At 43.2% G+C, this 18190-nt stretch overlaps 1 protein-coding gene across 7 annotated transcripts in view; it reads right to left on the bottom strand.

Annotated features, from left to right (window-relative positions):
* prdm16 (PR domain containing 16) overlaps window positions 1–18190 on the bottom strand; it is a 337870-nt gene that overhangs the window by 253676 nt on the left and 66004 nt on the right. The window contains exon 2 of one of the 7 annotated variants that reach the window (XM_037772558.1): window positions 16191–16320. The exons of 5 other annotated variants lie outside the window; for them this stretch is intronic. The gene's annotated coding sequence lies outside the window, so the exon portion shown is untranslated. Of the gene's footprint in view, window positions 1–16190; window positions 16500–18190 lie in introns of those variants that run through there. One more of the 7 variants, XM_037772559.1, reaches the window with a different exon arrangement.

The following is an 18190-nucleotide window of genomic DNA, read 5'->3' as shown; positions in this document are numbered from 1 at the left end:
TTATTAGTATAATAAAAATAATAATTATTATTATTGGTGTCATTATTATTATTATTATTATTTCAAATGTGTAATATATTTTATGTTTACGAAATAATAATAATTATAATAATTATAATAATACTCGTAATTGTTGTTAGTATTTTTATCATTATTATTACAATTATTAGTATAATAATAATAATAATAATTATTAGTATTATTATTATCATTATTATTGGTGTCATTATTATTATTATTATTTCTTTAAATAATATTGTATTGCTAAATTAACGTTGTATATTTTTGTAAATATTAATTAATAACTTCTAAAAGGAAACAAAAGGAGGCTTGGTAAAAAGCTGTGAATATTACAATATATTTATTTTATATTTTATTATCTATAATAATAATAGCGTCCAGTTTGAGTGACGGTGGCAGGCTGGTCTGGGCCTTTAGCCTCCCTGTCATGTGGGACTGGTTCCCGTCTAGTTTGGCTGAATAAAGGCGGCTCTATGTTGGAGCCTATTAAAGAGCGGTGGTGATGGAGCAACTGCAGTCTGCTGGGAGATCAACTCTCTGCACACTAATCACTCCAAACTGTTATGGGATACTTTTCAAATCCAATGCATAAATAATAATAATCCTTATGCATTATTATTTATTTGCATTATTATTATTATTTCTTGCTTTTGCTGAACATTAAATTGGCACGAATCCTCTGCAAAATAAGTCGCCTGATATTTCTTTGGTTTTTCTTGCAGCTTGTTGCTCATTATAATGCACGTGGAACGACAATTGATTTGAATAAAGGCTCGAGTTCATCAAACACGTCTGCAAGTCTATATTGGACAGAAATTGCCGTGGGATGTTTTCCCATGAGTTGCACTAAAATGAATCATTAATCAATAATAATCAGCAGTAATTAGCATACATTATCTGTATATCTGGAGTTTGTCCTGGCACCAGGAGGGTCATTTTATTGGAAGCGTGTGAAGCATGCTTTTATACCCATGCATATAGGGAGTGTGAGGTGTCAGGAGGTGGCCACCGGATTACAGATATTTAAAAACAGATTTAGTTCAAATACAGTTATATGTAGTTACCATAGTTGCCATATCTTTTACTTTATTTATCTGATTTTATTGTCTTGTGAAGCACTTTGTAACATCTGTTTTGAGAAGTGCTATATAAATAAGTGTATTATTATTATTATTATTATTATTATTATATATTTCTAAAGTCAGGAGAAGTCAGAGAGAAGAGGGACAAAACACAGAGAAACAGTTCGATAAACAAATACTACATTATGTGAATAACAGCGGTGCACAGAGGTTCTGTTTATTCCTCGGTGTCTGAAGGAAGCGTGGCGACAAGATATCAATAATCCATCGTCTTAATCGATCGGCTCTATCGATACCGCGTCCTTCATCCAGCTCCAGTCATTCAGAGGGAAACCGAAAAAAAAAATTGCATTCAGCAGAACCTTCCCCCCAAAATGATTTCCATCAGCCGGTTCAGAGCCGGTTCAGAGCCGGTTCAGAGCCGGTTCAGGCCTCTGGATCTATTTCTCGGACAGAATGATTTCACATGGTGCAACACCTTCTTAAAGGAGCAATTAACTGTGATTACAGCGCGTGCAAAAAGAAAAGTGTTGCTCTCTCCGACTCGGGCCCGCTGGGAAATACTTTTCTGCGTCATTTCAACATCGACCTTTTTAACGGGTTTGTGGAAACGGAGAACGGAGAACGGAGAACGGAGAACGGAGAACGGAGAACGGAGAACGGAGAACGGAGAACGGCTGCGCAGGAAAAGATCGCAGGTTTTGGAGGATTTGCTTTCCAGAAATGTGCCTTTTTTTTTTCTCTCCTCTCTCTCTCTTTCTCTCTCGCTCTCTCTTTTGTCCTGCGGCTGGAGGGAGCGCATGAAGGAAGATAGGTGTGCTGCTGCTGCTAAACGCTGCTGCTGCTGCATACTGCTGCTGCTGCATGATGCTGCTGCTGCTGCATACTGCTGCTGCTGCTAAACGCTGCTGCTGCTGCATACTGCTGCTGCTGCTAAACGCTGCTGCTGCTGCATACTGCTGCTGCTGCATGATGCTGCTGCTGCTGCATACTGCTGCTGCTGCTAAACGCTGCTGCTGCTGCATACTGCTGCTGCTGCTAAACGCTGCTGCTGCTGCATACTGCTGCTGCTGCATGATGCTACTGCTGCTGCATACTGCTGCTGCTGCTAAACGCTGCTGCTGCTGCATACTGCTGCTGCATGATGCTACTGCTGCTGCATACTGCTGCATACTGCTGCTGCTGCTAAACGCTGCTGCTGTTGCATACTGCTGCTGCTGCATGATGCTGCTGCTGCTGCATACTGCTGCATACTGCTGCTACAACTACTACTGCTGCTGCTGCTGCATGCTGCATACTGCTGCTGCAATGCTGCATGCTGCTGCTGCAATGCTGCATACTGCTGCTGCAATGCTGCATGCTGCTGCTGCAATGCTGCAACATGCTGCTGCTGCTGTTACTGTTACTGCTGCATGCTGCTGCTGCTCTGATGTTACTGCTGCTGCTAAATCAGCTACACAGGATCCCTCTCGCTTTATTAATCCCTCTAATTAAACTGGAGAGGCACGTTCATTATCAGTTAACAAACAAACAAAAACAAAACGATCCAGTTTAATAAAATGAATACGGCCTTTATCATTAGTTTATTATTATTATGCCCTTATTGTTATAACGCCTCACCTGTGCCTCCACAGTGCGACCTCTGCTGCAGGTAATCTGCACATATCCCCGTCTGTAGACGGCATTGTTTGCAGGCCTACATGTCCAGATATTTGTCTCCACGGCTCCTATATCGCATACAGGCCTCCTTCCGCGTGCACTCAGGCCTACTCATGTGTTTGTGTATAGACTAATTGTTTGGCGGGTTTTATACAATGTAAATAAAGGACACGATTGGCGTCAAATCGGCTCAATTTCCTTAATCTCATATTGATGAAGCGATCACATCACCTGAGCTGAGCTGAACTGACCGTGGACCCATACAGGTGAGCTGGTTCTCAAAAAAAAGAACATGCAAATATTGCAAATAATATAATATAACAACAAATAACACTTTATGTACAACCAAAAGCAACCAACAGGCATGCGCATATACCTGGATAATCGATCTTTCAGGCAAATTATTAAAGGTCCCATATTATAAAAAAAGAGATTTTCATGTTTTTTTATTGTAAAGCATCTTAAATCCTATATAAATACTGTGAAAGTATCGAAACACTCAGTCCACAGGGAAATACACACAGCCCGTATTCAGAAACTCTGCATTTCAAACAAGCTGTCAGGATTTCTGCCCATTTGTGATGTCACGAATATACAATATTTAGACCCTTTACACAATTTTAAATGTAAACATTCTAAATGTGTCCCAGTTTATTCCTGGTTGCAGTGTTTATGTGAATAACATCAGCTGACCGGAAGTAAACATGGAACCAAGCTGTTGCCTAGCAACGCAATTCTGTTGCAATTTCGTCAAAATGCGCTAAAACGGAGCGTTTCAGACAGAGAAGGTAAATACAGGTATATTCAGGCTGACAGTAGGAGGAAAATATATTTTTTTTGAACATTAAAGCATGTAAACATGTTCTAGTAGAAACCCAAAATATAAAGTATGAACCTGAAAACGAGCATGATATGGGACCTTTAAATTAGGACTACTGTTTATGGATTAGGCTACAATATAGGTATCAGTATGGATTTATGAATATAATGAGAATGATATACGAACAAAATTAATCGCCACAATAAATAAACATATTTTTGCTCACAATCATCATCAATTATTGGGTGCGCGCCCTGATGATGAAGACAAGTGTGGAGGTGTGGAGGTGTGGAGGTATAGGCCTTTACAGAAGTTTATCACACTGTGGACTGGTGTTGTCAGACTGCGGTGACTGTACACTCCTCACACACACAACACACACACACACATAACACACGCACACACACACACACACACACACACACACACACACACACACACACACACACACACACACACACACACACACACACACACACACACACACACACACACACACACACACACACACACACACACAGTATAGGCGGCTGAAACCGAAGCTTTATCCGCGCTGGAACCGGCTCCGGGTCTCTGGATTAGACGTTACGCGCAGATAACATCGGCGCACATCAGATACTGGACGTGAAACGGAGCACCTCGCGGTCCAGCCCGCGGGATGAGGCGGGCCGGGCCGAGCCGAGCCGAGGGGACATCAGAATAAAGAAGAGCCGCAGCGGGCCTTTTTGTGAGCATTGTAAATTTGTTAACTGCAACTGTGCCGCAGTCCGTGTAACGGGAGATAAATACGGTAACCGGCTGCGGCACTCGGAGTGGAGGCACACGCGCTCATGCGCACAGGACATCATCTCCAAATAGAGAGATGAAGAACACAATCATCACCAACACTTTACAGATCGATACGCACAAATCCCAGCAGCTGATCAATGTAATCAATGTTTCCTTTCTATAGTATTAGTTCCAGCAGGCCGCTCCTCCTCCTCCTCCTCTTCCTCCTCCTCCTCCTCCTCCTCTTCCTCCTCTTCCTCCTCCTCCTCCTCCTCTTCCTCCTCCTCCTCCTCTTCCTCCTCCTCCCTCTCATCCTTCTCCTCCTCGTTCTCTTCCTCCTCCTCCTCTTCTTCCTCCTCCTCCTCCTCCTCCTCTTCCTCCTCCTCCCTCTCCTCTTCCTCCTCCTCCCTCTCATCCTTCTCCTCCTCGTCCTCTTCCTCCTCCTCCTCCTCCCTCTCATCCTCCTCCTCCTCCACCACCTCCCCCTCCTCCTCCTCTACCTCCCTCTCCCTCTCCTCCTCATCTCACATCCTCCTCCTCCTCCACCTTCTCCTCCTCCCTCCTCCTCCTCCTCTCCTCCTCCTCTTCCTCCTCCTCCTCCATTACCTCCACCTCCTCCTCCTCCTCCTCCTCCTCCCTGCAGCAGCAGCAGCAGCAGCAGCGCTCATACTGGGTTTGTCTTGGTAATTATTAGCCATTAATTGGGTTCAGGACCTCGTGCGTCTCTGGGAATATGTGGAAATCTGACCGCTAATCCAAGACGTTTCTTCTGGGCCTTTTTGCAGTGTTGTTAACACGCTGTCAGACACACAGACTACTGATAGCAGCAGGAATATGGAAGAGGTTAGAGGCCAGCGACTGGACTGATATATACAGACACACTGCAGGAGGCAGCTCACATCTGGAGAGCTGCAGAAACAAGCCGGAATACTAAAGGTTGCACATATGTGTGTGTGTGTGTGTGTGTGTGTGTGTGTGTGTGTGTGTGTGTGTGTGTGTGAGGGTTTGTGGTTCATTTAAAATACATTTACAATTTGCAAAAATGCAAACTACAGAGGAAGGTAAACCTGGAGATTTCGATTCAAATATTTTGGCAACACATATATTGGTTTTATGCATTATTCTTCTAGCTAATAAAACTTATTAAAATCCCATATTTGATTGTTTAATTATGTGTCAGTTCAGTTAAAACACTCACTCACTGCCTGTTATCGATCCGACCAAAACCAAACACAAGCCAATACATTTTTTTTCATTTTTTTCATTTGAGTCTGATTTTTTTATTTTATTTTTTCATGATTCTGCCTGATTCATTTTCAGTGACAACTGAATAAAAAAAATCTGAAATCATATTTAATGGCACCAGTGAAAATTATCCGTGAATATTTATTTCTTATTACAATTTCATCCAACGAATATTTCAAAGAAAGATCATTATTATTCTACAAATCCAACCACAAGCATCCCGACCGCCTCCCGACCGCCTCCCGGTCCACCGTCATCACTGCTGCTGTTTTTAATTAATCGCTCGTTAATGTCTCCATCTATTTCCCTTCAGATCAGAGGAGCGAGGAGCCGACAAACAAATGCACATTAAAAATATCGCCGGGAGGCTTCTAGTGAAAATTACCCCGATGTAGAAATGACCTTAATATGATGTAATCAATCACGCTGTCTGCTGGGACTCTGCGAATCACAATGTTAATCTTTTAGTTTGGAGCTGCAGGAGGGAGAAACACAGCAGCCAAAGAGCGCACAGTTTACGCACTAAGTCCAGTGACACATATACAGAGAAATCCTGCTGCAACAATACAGACTTTATAGTACTGGAGGAGATATATTATATACAGGATGGTCCTCAGGCCTGAAGGCCTCTGGGCCTCAGTTTGTTACAGGTTTTTATATTTTAGCTTATTTCATTTTCACATCTGTGACACCAAAGTCTTTTTAAAATGAAAAATAAATCCAGCATTTGGGAGCTATTTCCTTTAATATCATAAGATTATACATCTAAAGTGAAATCTTGAAATTGATTCTGCAGAAAAACTAAAAATGCAAAAACTACTGTCAGGATTATTGCAAACATGATCATTTCTCACAAAGTCTGGCCAAGATTCCTGATAGACCATAATTCATTTTTCATTAAAATAAAGAAATTAATAAAACTATGAATATTTTAGGAAAATATACAAGACCCTGTTTCATTTAGAATTTTATTCACTAAGAAATTGTGGTACAATTTAACGTAAAACCAGCCAGAATGTGTTACATTTAGGTGAAATATGGGGCTATGAAAAAATAAAAAAGGTCAGTAAATGTGATGAATGTGATTATCAGAGAAATAAAGGCTGCTGTAGACACCAATTCCCTTTGCTAAAGTTGATGTGAGCGATTATGCAGAATGAGTCCAGTACCAAACACTGGTGGCGGAAGTATTAGCACCAAGAACATACACACAACCTGGCAGGCAACATGAAGCTCATGCGGGCAGCATGAAGTGCTGAGGCCGCGGTGCATGTTATCATTAACCACTGTGGACAGATAGAACAGGGCCGAGCCCACAAGTGTCCATTACACAGCAGCCTGGCACGGCGGCGGGCTGGTGGGTTGGGACTCCAGAGAGCCGTCTGCCACCTCTCAGCAGCCCCTTTGAAGCACACCAGCTTCTGGGATTTCTGCTTCTCATCTTTGAAACAAATTAAACCCCCCCCCTGAAGGTTTCCAACCTGAGACTCGTGTTCTCGCCTCCAGTAAAGATCTGATCTGGAGTTTTGTTCTCATCATACAGGGACTCTTTTTCACTGCTACTGGTCTTTTATAACATAGAGGGGCTTATAGGGAAATGTGCAGTTACAAGGTGCAATGGACAAATGTGTGTTACGTTATCAATAGTAATATACAGGCATGTTCAATAGCTGTAAAAGCAGGGCCAGATGTATTTATGATGATGAGGATGACGGCTGAACATGTTAGCCACTACAGTACAGCGGCCATTCAAAATCGAACTGATTTAAAGTCACACATACGAAAGAAATACACACAAAATATGTAAAGCTGAAAGACAGGGTGCCAAATGACTAAAAATGATGGTTCCTTCAAATGTCGTCGTGTTTATCGTGTTCACCATAAGAACGCCCCCCTCTTGTCATATTCACAACCTCGTAAGTGGAAAGTTTCTGAAAGCTCAGAGTTGTGACGTGTTTGTTGACGTTGTCAGTAATGGCGGAGGCCATGGAAGTACATTTTTTGCCGCATAATAAGTTAATATATTGTAATTTTAGTCGTATATTGTCTTTTTTCGTAATTTTATAATATGTCTGAGGAAAATGTTGATATTCCCAACCAGCCTCATCTTTCTCCTCTATGTCATTATGGCCTTTGCATTTCCTGCATTATTTTACCCACTTGCTAGTTTGCTAAATTGTTAACCTCTGTGTCTTCTAGATGCCGACAGTAACGTTAATATTGCTTAGCAGCGGTGTTGTACACGACTTAACCAGTTGAACGGAAAGCATATTGTGTACACGACTTTAAATCCAATGAAAATGAAAATTCCTTTTCAGGAATACGGAGGATCCAGATCCCACATACGTCTCCATCCAACCACTGAAGCAGCCCTGATGTATTATAAGACTGTATGTGGGGGAGTGGCGTCACTGCAGCCGGCTACAGTGGGGCCCCACGACACAACACACGCTCACTCATAGTGGTGGAAACGCTTAGCAGGAGGGATGGGAAGGGAAGGGAAGAGCTCAGGTCTGGAGAGCACATTCTCCGCCAAATCAATATCTGAATCATGTGCAGCGTGGACATATAATTGATGAGACATATTCACAAGTGTATATTCAGGTAAAGAAGCTGCTGACTGTAGCAGAGTTATCATCTCTTACTTAGTCTTGTTGATATTCTCAGGCTAAATGGATCAGTAATATGTTTCCACTGCCAAGGTACGCAGACCCGCAGTCCAAAGGGGGCACTGAGAGGGATTTCAGCAAATCACAAAAATGACTAAAACTCAACCCGATACACATCCACACACACACACATCCACGCACACACACACGCACTCCTTCATGTCATATGGCGAACATTTTCAAGTTTTCCCAACAGGAGCAGATGACTTCCCAGCATGAGGAAAAAATAACATAGGCCAAGCTGCACACTTACACTATGAGCCTGACATCACTATAGGAAACAAACCATAAAGCAACCAAACACTCTACGACCCAACAAAGGCCAATAAAGGTTTCAACGAGCGGAGCACAAACACTGCAAGTAGCAAACAAACCCGGCAGCTCTGCTGCACCGTTTCCATTTCCATAGAGATTATTTTCTCATTCTCTCTTTAGCCTCCTGCAGCCCGGCAGTGACCGGCTACATTATTTATTTGTTTGTTTTGTTGTGGTGGTGCGTCTGTGGCGACAAAGCAAGTGTGTGTTGCTGGACTGACAGGATGATTAATAGGAGCTCTAGCCAAGAGGGGGTGGTGGAGGTGGAGTTGGGGGCTGGGTGGGACTTCAGCAACACATCAAAAACAACAGCACTTCCCGGGGTTTGCCGCCACTTCCTCTGTAGGACCACCCCGCTCCCCCCACCCCCAGTTAATGAAGACGCACACAGTCACACAACTATTAGTCTGCTTATTGCAAGAAGAGGGAAGGAAGAAAGTGTCAGGGGGAAGGAACACATAGAGAGGAATTTCAATGAGCATCAGAGCTGCGTGTTGTTTGTTGAAGGGGCACAGCAAGTGCTGAAATGGCAGATACCTTCACGCACAACCTGGATAAATATTGACTCTGGACCCGTTTCACTTATGACGGGTGCTCATGCCGGAGTCGTGAGCATTCTTGGCCAAAAAAAAAAAAAGGGTGACGGAGGGACAGGTGATGTAGTGGTGGTGGTGAAAGGAGGAGGCAGGAGATGGAAGTGACTTTTTGAACTTGAGCAAAAAAAGTTGGGAATTTAAAGGTAAGAGAGGCCAGAGAGCAAAGAGAAGTCAGGATCACACTGATGGCAGGTTTCTTCAAGTTGAAGCAGACACAGACGAAGATGAAGGAACGGAATCACGCCCCAGTAAGCAAATTAAACTATCATCATTATTAGAGACCATTTACGTTAAAGACGAGGCCGAGACCTGAGAGTACAGTGCAACTAAACAGTCAGCTGGTCTCCTCCACAGACTGGAGGGAAGCTTTGAAAGACTGCCCTCCTGTGTCAGACGCACAAACACATGTTGCACAATAGACCTGTACTCTGCCTCTCTCTCTCTCTCTCTCTCTCTCTCTGTCTGTCTATTCGCTTATTGAAAGTGGCCTCTCATAGCTGTTGTGCTGGGTGACAGAGGCCAGTCAGAACGCAGAATACACCGTCACCGAGGTCACTGGATCTGGATGTATGTTGAAGTCAGGGCTGTCAGAGTTAACGTGATAATAACACGTTAACACAAATTTGTTTTAACGCCACTAAACTCAGTTTTAAAGCTATAGTGAAGATACTGGCATCGTATTAAACTAGAAAATCCTAAGGAATATATTGGTACCAACCATGTCATACTAGCTTGTCGTGAAGGAGACTAAATAACGCTCCAAACATGCGCTAAATTTTGGCGAGGAAAAACTGTCGTGGCCATTTTCAAAGGGGTCCCTTGACCTCTGACCTCCAGATGTGTGAATGTAAATGGGTTCTATGGGTACCCACGAGTCTCCCCTTTACAGACATGCCCACTTTATGATAATCCCATGCAGTTTTGGAGCAAGTCATAGTCAAGTCAGCACACTGACACACTGACAGCTGTTGTTGCCTGTTGGGCTGCAGTTTGCCATGTTATGATTGGAGCATATTGTTTTATGCTAAATGCAGTTCCTGTGAGGGTTTCTGGATCAATATCTGTCATTGTTTTGTGTTGTTAATTGATTTATAATAATAAATATTTACATACATTTGCATAAAGCAGCATATTTGTCCACTCCCATGTTGACAAGAGTATTAAATACTTGACAAATCTCCCTTTAAGGTACATTTTGAACAGACAAAATAATCACGATTAAATATTTTAATTGATTGACAGCCCCAGTTGAAGTTAGAAATTAGTATATGAAAGGAGAACTTTGTCTTAATTTGTGCACAGTATATGTATTTATACAATGCGTGCATGTGCGTCAAGGAAGAAATCATTTGTGTTTACTGTATGCACCTAAAAGTGCCTGTATCATACCAACCCTCATGCATGTTTGTGAGCATTCCTCGCTCCACCTAATCATGAGAGAGAGAAACAAACGCTGGAGTTTAACAGGTTGTCATCCTCCACTCCCGCTCTTTTCCGAAGGGAGCCGGCTGCCAAATCCTTGAGCATGCTTAACAATTCCATTACCACCGTGCAGAACACCCACACTACTCTTTTGAAGCCAGGGCATTTTAGAGGAGAAGAGTTTATTGACTTCAAATTGTTACCACTTGGGCCTTCTCCTCTCATTTCTGAGAAAGAAAAAAAAACAATAAACCTGCATGTCAGAGTGCAGAGTGTGTGTGTGTGTGTGTGTGTGTGTGTGTAGCTCCGAGGTGAATTTTAAGTGTTCAGAGGAGGAGTCGCAGAGTGACAGTTGCTCGGTGGGACGCCGGCATGCCGATGTTAGCCCGCACACTGACGCTGATTGCTCATCATTGGGAGGATTTTATTCGGCGGTGTGGTTTCTGTTAACATCCAATGACTTGTTTTACAACGGAGCGCATCTGTGGACCAAATGTGTCACATAGTGAGATGGGAAAGATTCAGTCTTTCTGGTTGTGCTAAATAAAGTGTGACAGACGATTGGATTCGCGATACGCCCTGTCCTCGCTTGCCATTTTCATAAGCCCATATATGTCACACGGTGACATTTGCCATATGGTAAAACTGGACAAGTTGACACTCTATTTTGGGGATTTTTTTCTCCCCCCTCCCACTGTCAAGTCACATATACGCTGAAAATAATGTTTTGTTGTGACCCACGCAGCGTAACCTTTGAAGTTGTCAGTTGGAACAAGGCTACTGTGGGACGCTTATAGCCTGTCAGCTGCTGGGACTGCAGTATGTGGGAGACTGGGCTTACAGACACCTGTAGACCTGGGGGGGTCACGGTGGCACCTCTCAACTTCCCCAGCCTTGTAGGATGGTCTGCGGTGTGTGGGTGTGCTCCTGTAACTCTAAACTAACTGCAGGGAATTACCTACATGTAAAAACTAAATCTCCAGAATCTCTCTAAAATAACATGCTTTTATTTTGAAAAGCTACGGTCACTGTTGCCATCTGGACTCCATCGCCATATGAGCTTCTACTTAACCAAAGGTTATTGCAATGTAAAACTGACTTTTATCATTCTATCATGTGCTCCGCTGTGTTCGCACCATCACTGTGTTGTGATTTCAATGACTGATCCGCAATAACTGGTCGCTAGCGTCGTCCTCGTGTGTGATGTCATCTAACAGTTCAACTGTTTCCAGTGCCAGCGGGGAGGAAATGAAGTGACCATGGTTAACACCAGCTGGCGTCTTCGCGGTACTAAAAAAATAAATGGATTTCTGGTTTCTGGTTGCCTGCAGTGAACAACAACTGGGATTGTCCAAAACTCTGGCTGTTCTTTTAGTGTTGTAGTGATTTTACAATCAAACCAAAAGAACAATAACTGTGTTGTTTTTTCTTCTTGTAAACAAACTGTAAATTGTTGCCACACATAACAAAACATAATAACAAAAAAAATGATTTTGTTATGCCGATGGTCACTTTGCCGGTATGTCTGAGGCAGTGTTTGTGGGATGGAAGCATAGACTGTATATAAGAAGTGGATGTAGTCGCCATTAGGGCTGCACAATTAATCCAATATTAATCGCGATCATGATTTTGGCTTCCCATAATTAAATGAACATGATCGACTATATTGACGTTTAAAATGCTCCGCTCATAGAGAAAACTTTGCTGCAGAAATCAAGCACTTCCTAAACTAACAGCTAGAGATGCACCGTCAATCAACAGCTGATATAAATGTTATGTTTAAATCCAGTTGTTTGAAGGAGATGTTTTCACAGCAATATAAAATAGATAATAGAGAGGGAACACTAGTTCTAAGCAGTTTATAATATATAACTACAACTACTAATGCCAAAATCAAAGCAAATATTTAAATAAAAATACAATCATTCATTTCCTAATCATTTGAATTTTGTGTTTTTATGCAAATAATCACTATAGATGATAACAAATAAAAGGACAACATTTAGAAGTGTTAACGGCTGTAATGTAATAATATAATATATATATATATATATATATATATATAATAATATAATAAAGTTTATGAATAATGGTGATTATCATTTCGGCGATAAACGTGCAGCCCTAGTCACCGTGACATCACCCATTGGTTTGTGGACTTCTGTTCATGTTTGGCATTTTGGCCGTCACTATATTCTTTTTTTGCAACCAGAAGAGAAACCAGAGGGCGGAGCTAAGTACAACCGAACGCTGAATAAGACGTTTTTAGGCGACCAAAAATGTTACAATTAACTTTCATTAACGAAAACAACAACAACGACGACCTGTCAATCACAAGGTAGCCCCGCCCCTAAAGCATCCCCTGCTTTATGGTCTATTTGACTCTAAATGGGACCATCATTTACTAAATGAACATCATGCTGTATTGAAGAAGACTTGAAACTAGCGATTGAGACCATAAACTCATGTTTACAAGCTCATTTTCTCATAGACTTCTATACAATCAGACTTCTTTTAGCAGCCAGAGGAGTCGCCCCCTGCTGGCTGTTAGAGAGAATGCAGGTTTAAGGCACTTCCTCATTGGCTTCACTTCTCAGACCAGGAGGTTGCCCACTGGATGGAAGAGAAGGGGAAGAGTTTGTTTGCAGAATGCTTCAAGTCCATTTAGGAAAGAAGGATTATCTGAGGTTTATCATTCAATATCTCTGGAATATAGACGACTTAGAGTCTAATCATGCAGACGTGTTTTTTTTTCCCTCATTTTGGAAGCTCAAATGGAAAATACTGAATCAAATGCAGAGAAACCAAAGCAAAAACTATATTGTACATACTGTACATGTTCAGGTATGTGTGACCAGGTCAAACACACACATCTTGAGAGATGGGGCATCGGCCATCATTCACATAGCAAAATATAGCGCGGTGCTTGTGGCCCGGCCGACTGATCTGTTTCCTCACATTCACAATGCAGCTCTGCTCTGCTCTGCTCTGCTCTGCTCTGCTCTGCTCTGCTCTGCTCTGCTCAGCCTGGCTGCCTGCCTGCTCTGAAACTCAGGACCTTCATCTACAGTAAACAAACTGAATTGCGCGATCAGAGAAAAGGAGGAAAATCACACTTGTGTTTGTTCCATTATGCACTGAGCATTAGATCAAGACAGGAGAGATGGTGGGAAGGAAGCAGGGGAGGCATGCAATATAGGAATAAATGTGCATGTATGTGTATGTATGGGGGGGGGATTCTCTGCCACTGCGTGAGCTTATCCAGAGGATCTGTTCTGCTTCAAGAGAAGGAGAGAGAGGTCTGATAGGAACAGAGTGTGCCACACACTTGCTCTGAGACACACACACACACACACACACAAGCCAGGACTTTGTCAGCCTTACCTACCGCTGAGTGTGTGACCGCCGCCGGTCCAAAATCAGAGCTCCAATAACAAACTCCACCGGCTCTTCTGATTGGTCGTGACGAATGCCCTCTGCTCGCTGGACCCGGGTAATGTCTGCCACAAGGGGTTTGACGGCCTGTCACCTTTATTTCATGCGAGTCTGTGACTGTGTGTGATTGTGTGTGTACATTAAGGCAATTTTTCATGTCAATATGCATGCACATATGGATATGCATAATACTCGTTTGAAGCATCTAGACTGAATACAAGTAACAGCAAGAGAATGAAGAAACTATACTGTATGTGATAAAGCTTTCAGAATATAAGCTGTTTTGCCTTGGCTTTATCAGAGAGTGGGGGGGGGGGGGGGGAGGAGGTGGTGGACTTGCCCTTTATTCTGTCCACCACCTTTTTCAGGGAGGAAAGCCAGTAGGTGCCCAACAGCAAAGTCTGCCGGATCATTATTTGAGTGCCAAAACGACGGGAGAGGAAAAGGCAGCAGAAAGCCGGTCATTAAAATTCCTGCCACCTTGTTCCCTGCATCTCCCCAACCAGCTTTCATTCCCCTCGCAGGACTTGGACGCAAAGGGACGGCGAGGGAGTGCAACTTGGCTAAAGACGAGAGAGACAAACCCTTAAATTGGACGTGGAAGGGACGTCCTGGAAAACAGCTCTAGACACTGAAATGTATCTGAGAGTCAAACAATGCTGACCTCAAACCTGTAGGAGTTTGTGAGTCAGAGGACGGAGAAACCGACTCAGATGAGTGTGATGCATCCTCATTTCTTTTTTTTTTTTAATTTTCTCCTTTCACAGAAGAAGAAAGAACCAGACAGGAGCTTCTTATCTAAATTGCACCTCTGAGTCTCGGTGCCATAGATACAGGATAGGTGACTGCTAAAAGAAAAAGGCAGAGCATCTCAGACAGAGATGTCAGCTCTCTTTCCCGTTTCCTCTTTCGGAGGAGGACCACACAGAGAGCTGAGGGCAGATAGTCGGTGTGTGTTAACGGACTGGCTGGCGCAGAGGGGGATTTGTGCAGTGGACCTCGGAGGCTCTCGGGGGTCTGGTGGTGGCCCTCGGTATTGGTGACAGCGTCTGGGGCCACTAGCTACTGAGGAGAAAGGCCGTAGGCCTCCATGGTTCACTAAAGTCTGGATTTACAGTGCTCAGGGGTAACCGGGTTGTGACATTTACTTTCTAAAAGTAGATACATAACTTTATTACCCAGTTAGCACCAGTTTGAGGATTCAAAGGTTTTCTTTCAGTTACATCTAACAGTTCATTCAACAATACTGACTATATTCCAATGTGTATTTAGGGCCCACAACTTCATGATATGAGACTAGATATTGTCTTAGATTTTGGATATTGTAATATGGCATTAGTGTCGTCTCCTGGTTTTAAAAGCTGCATTACAGTAAAGTGTCATTTTCTGAACTTACCAGACTGTTCTCTAGCTGTGCTTTTATTTACCTTCACCCACTTAGTCACTATATCCACATTACTGATGATTAGTTATCAAAAATCGATTTTATGAATCAAAGCACCAATAATCAACCCTACAATATCATCTCAATATCCATATTGCAGTATTTGGTCAAAAGTATCAGGACATTTGATGAAATGTGGGACAATCACTGTTTTACAACCAGTCAGACAAAGGGAGACTTGCAATTAGTAGTATTCTGATGTCACGAGATGCATTTACTGTATGTTTTATAATTTCAGTACAAATTTGAAAAAATGAAACAGAAAATAAAAGTGAAAACATTCTCAAAGTAGCAACACTTTGCATGTCTTTGGACTGTGGGAGGAAGCCGGAGAACCCGGAGAAAACCCACGCCAACACAGGGAGAACATGCAAAAACCACACAGAAGGGCCCCAAGCCAGATTCAAACCTGCGACCCTGTAGCTGTGTGGCGACAGTGCTAACCACCGCACCACCGTGCAGCCCCCAGACATGAAGTATTCAAGTTTATAATACCAATACCAATGGCATCAAAGAGTACAAATGCTAGTAAGCATTATGCTTAATCGGTGTTATGATTATGAGGGGGTCCTTTAAGGGGTCCCTGGCCACACAAAGTCTGAGAACCCCCTGTGCAGAGTACCTTTATACAACAGAGGTGGCTCATACGTACGTATGTGTGTGTGTGTGTGTGTGTGTGTGTGTGTGTGCAAACCCCCCTCTGGTCTAAATTACCTGCTGACGGACAGGCCAACGGCTGTCAGCGAGGATGTGCTGATGGGCCACCAGTCCTGCACTCCGCCCCCCTGTTGCCACCAATCCCGTCCCGTCAGCCGTCCCTTCCTCCTCTGCGCCCCGTGATGCGCTGCGGTAGGTCAGGTAGGTAGAGACGGTGAGCAAAGAGAGAGCAGAGAGAGCAGAGAGAGGCACACGGGGTGAAAGGGGAGACTTTTATTATCACCATTGTTTCAAGCTCACTGATCCCCCCCCCCCCTCCATCGCTGACTGCTCAAATGTCCTGTCTTTTCAACACACCTGAGCTCTCCCTCACCCCTCCCTCACCCCTCCGTCCCCACCGCCACCCTCCTATTCCTCTCTCGAATCTCAGTCCTGCAAATCCCTCCTTACCCCCACACAACTCCCCATTTGCTCCTCTCCTGTTTCTACCTTCCCTCTCAATGGGCTCACACTGCGTTTGGAGAGGGGTGGGGGGGGAGGTAGAAAGAGAGGCAGAGAGCGGCAGGCCTCTGGCTGTAAGAGAGAGTGCACCTGGATGGGCAGGCTTCCTGGACACGCTGTGAGGGGCTATTGTCCTGCATGTCAGCAGCCCCTCTCTTTTAATGGGGCCCGTATATCATCGTTCTGATTATGGCAGATGACTGGGACTCGGGGGAAGGAGGGGTGGAGATGGTAGATCTGGGAAAGACGTACATGTGTGTGTGAGAGTGAAAGAAATAGAGTGTATTGGGGAGGGAGGTGGGATGAAGGCGAGGTTTGGGGACAGAGGCTTAAAAACGCAGGGACCCCCAAATCCCCCATCGACTGAAATCCTAGCACTTAACCCCAGCGATGGCATTGTGTGCTGCCGTGGGGAGTTTTTCCTCTCTTTTTTTTTGTGGCCGTCATTCTTTTTAATGGACTCTCCCGCTCCATCTCCCCCTCCCGCTCTCCATTCACCCGCTGGATTCTTTAGCTGAGAAAGTTTTTTTTTTTTATGATTTGTTTTCTTTTCAGAGGTCGGAGGAAGGGAGGTGAAGGCCGGTCACCTGTCCTCTCTGGCCCCGAACACCCTCTCAGACCACAAACCGCTCACAGGTTTCACAAAGGAAAGAACCATGGAGACCGCTGCAATGAACCGTCCTTTAACATACTCTGTTCGATTTGCTGCAGCCATGTAAACGTCAGACAGTGACAGGTAGCAGGAGTCCTCCACATTTACCTGATAAAGTATGAACCTATTAACCTAATGACAAATCTTGTGTGTACAGAAGTGAGTACTTAATGAAAATCTCCCCGATACATAACACGCTTACTACGAGAGCTGCAACCATTAATCCATTATTTGTCAACTATTAAAATTATCGCCAACTATTTTGATAATCGATTAATCAGTTTGAGTAATTTTTTATGGAAAAACAATTCTAACGTCTCTGATTCCAGCTCCTTAAATGTGAATATTTTCTGGTTTCTTTTACTCCTCTATGACAGTAAATTGAATACATTTGAGTTGTGGACAAAACAAAACATTTGAGGACGTCATCTTGGGCTTTAGGAAACACTGATCGACATTTTTCACCATTTTCTGACATTTTATAGACCAAAAAAACTGATCGATTAATCAATAAAATAATCGACAGATTAATCGACAATAATCGCTAGTTGCAACCCTACTTACTACAGTACATTTATCTCTCCATTATCAACCCATTTGATTCAGAATTGACTCTGAAATCCAATTATGTACCTACAGCGATTTGCATACATTTACATTAGGAAACATCTGGACCAGATGTTGCTAGTTGTCCCACAGTCTAGATTGTCAAAGGACTTCTGCCTCAGTATTTCAGAATAGCTTGCCTCTTTATATCAAACTCTACATTCATTAATTTAAAGGTCCCATACTGTACCAACTGAGATTTTCCTTCTTTATTATAAAGCAGCTTTAAGTGCTATATAAATACTGTGAAAGTATCAAAATGAAATGAAAAACGTAGAAGAAGGTCCGCACTCTGTAG

The sequence above is a fragment of the Sebastes umbrosus genome, chromosome 6 (genome assembly GCF_015220745.1).
Source record: "Sebastes umbrosus isolate fSebUmb1 chromosome 6, fSebUmb1.pri, whole genome shotgun sequence".
Classification (NCBI taxonomy): domain Eukaryota; kingdom Metazoa; phylum Chordata; class Actinopteri; order Perciformes; family Sebastidae; genus Sebastes; species Sebastes umbrosus.
The sequence above is the reverse complement of the archived record's forward strand: the minus strand, read 5'-3'. Positions and strand labels throughout refer to the sequence as shown.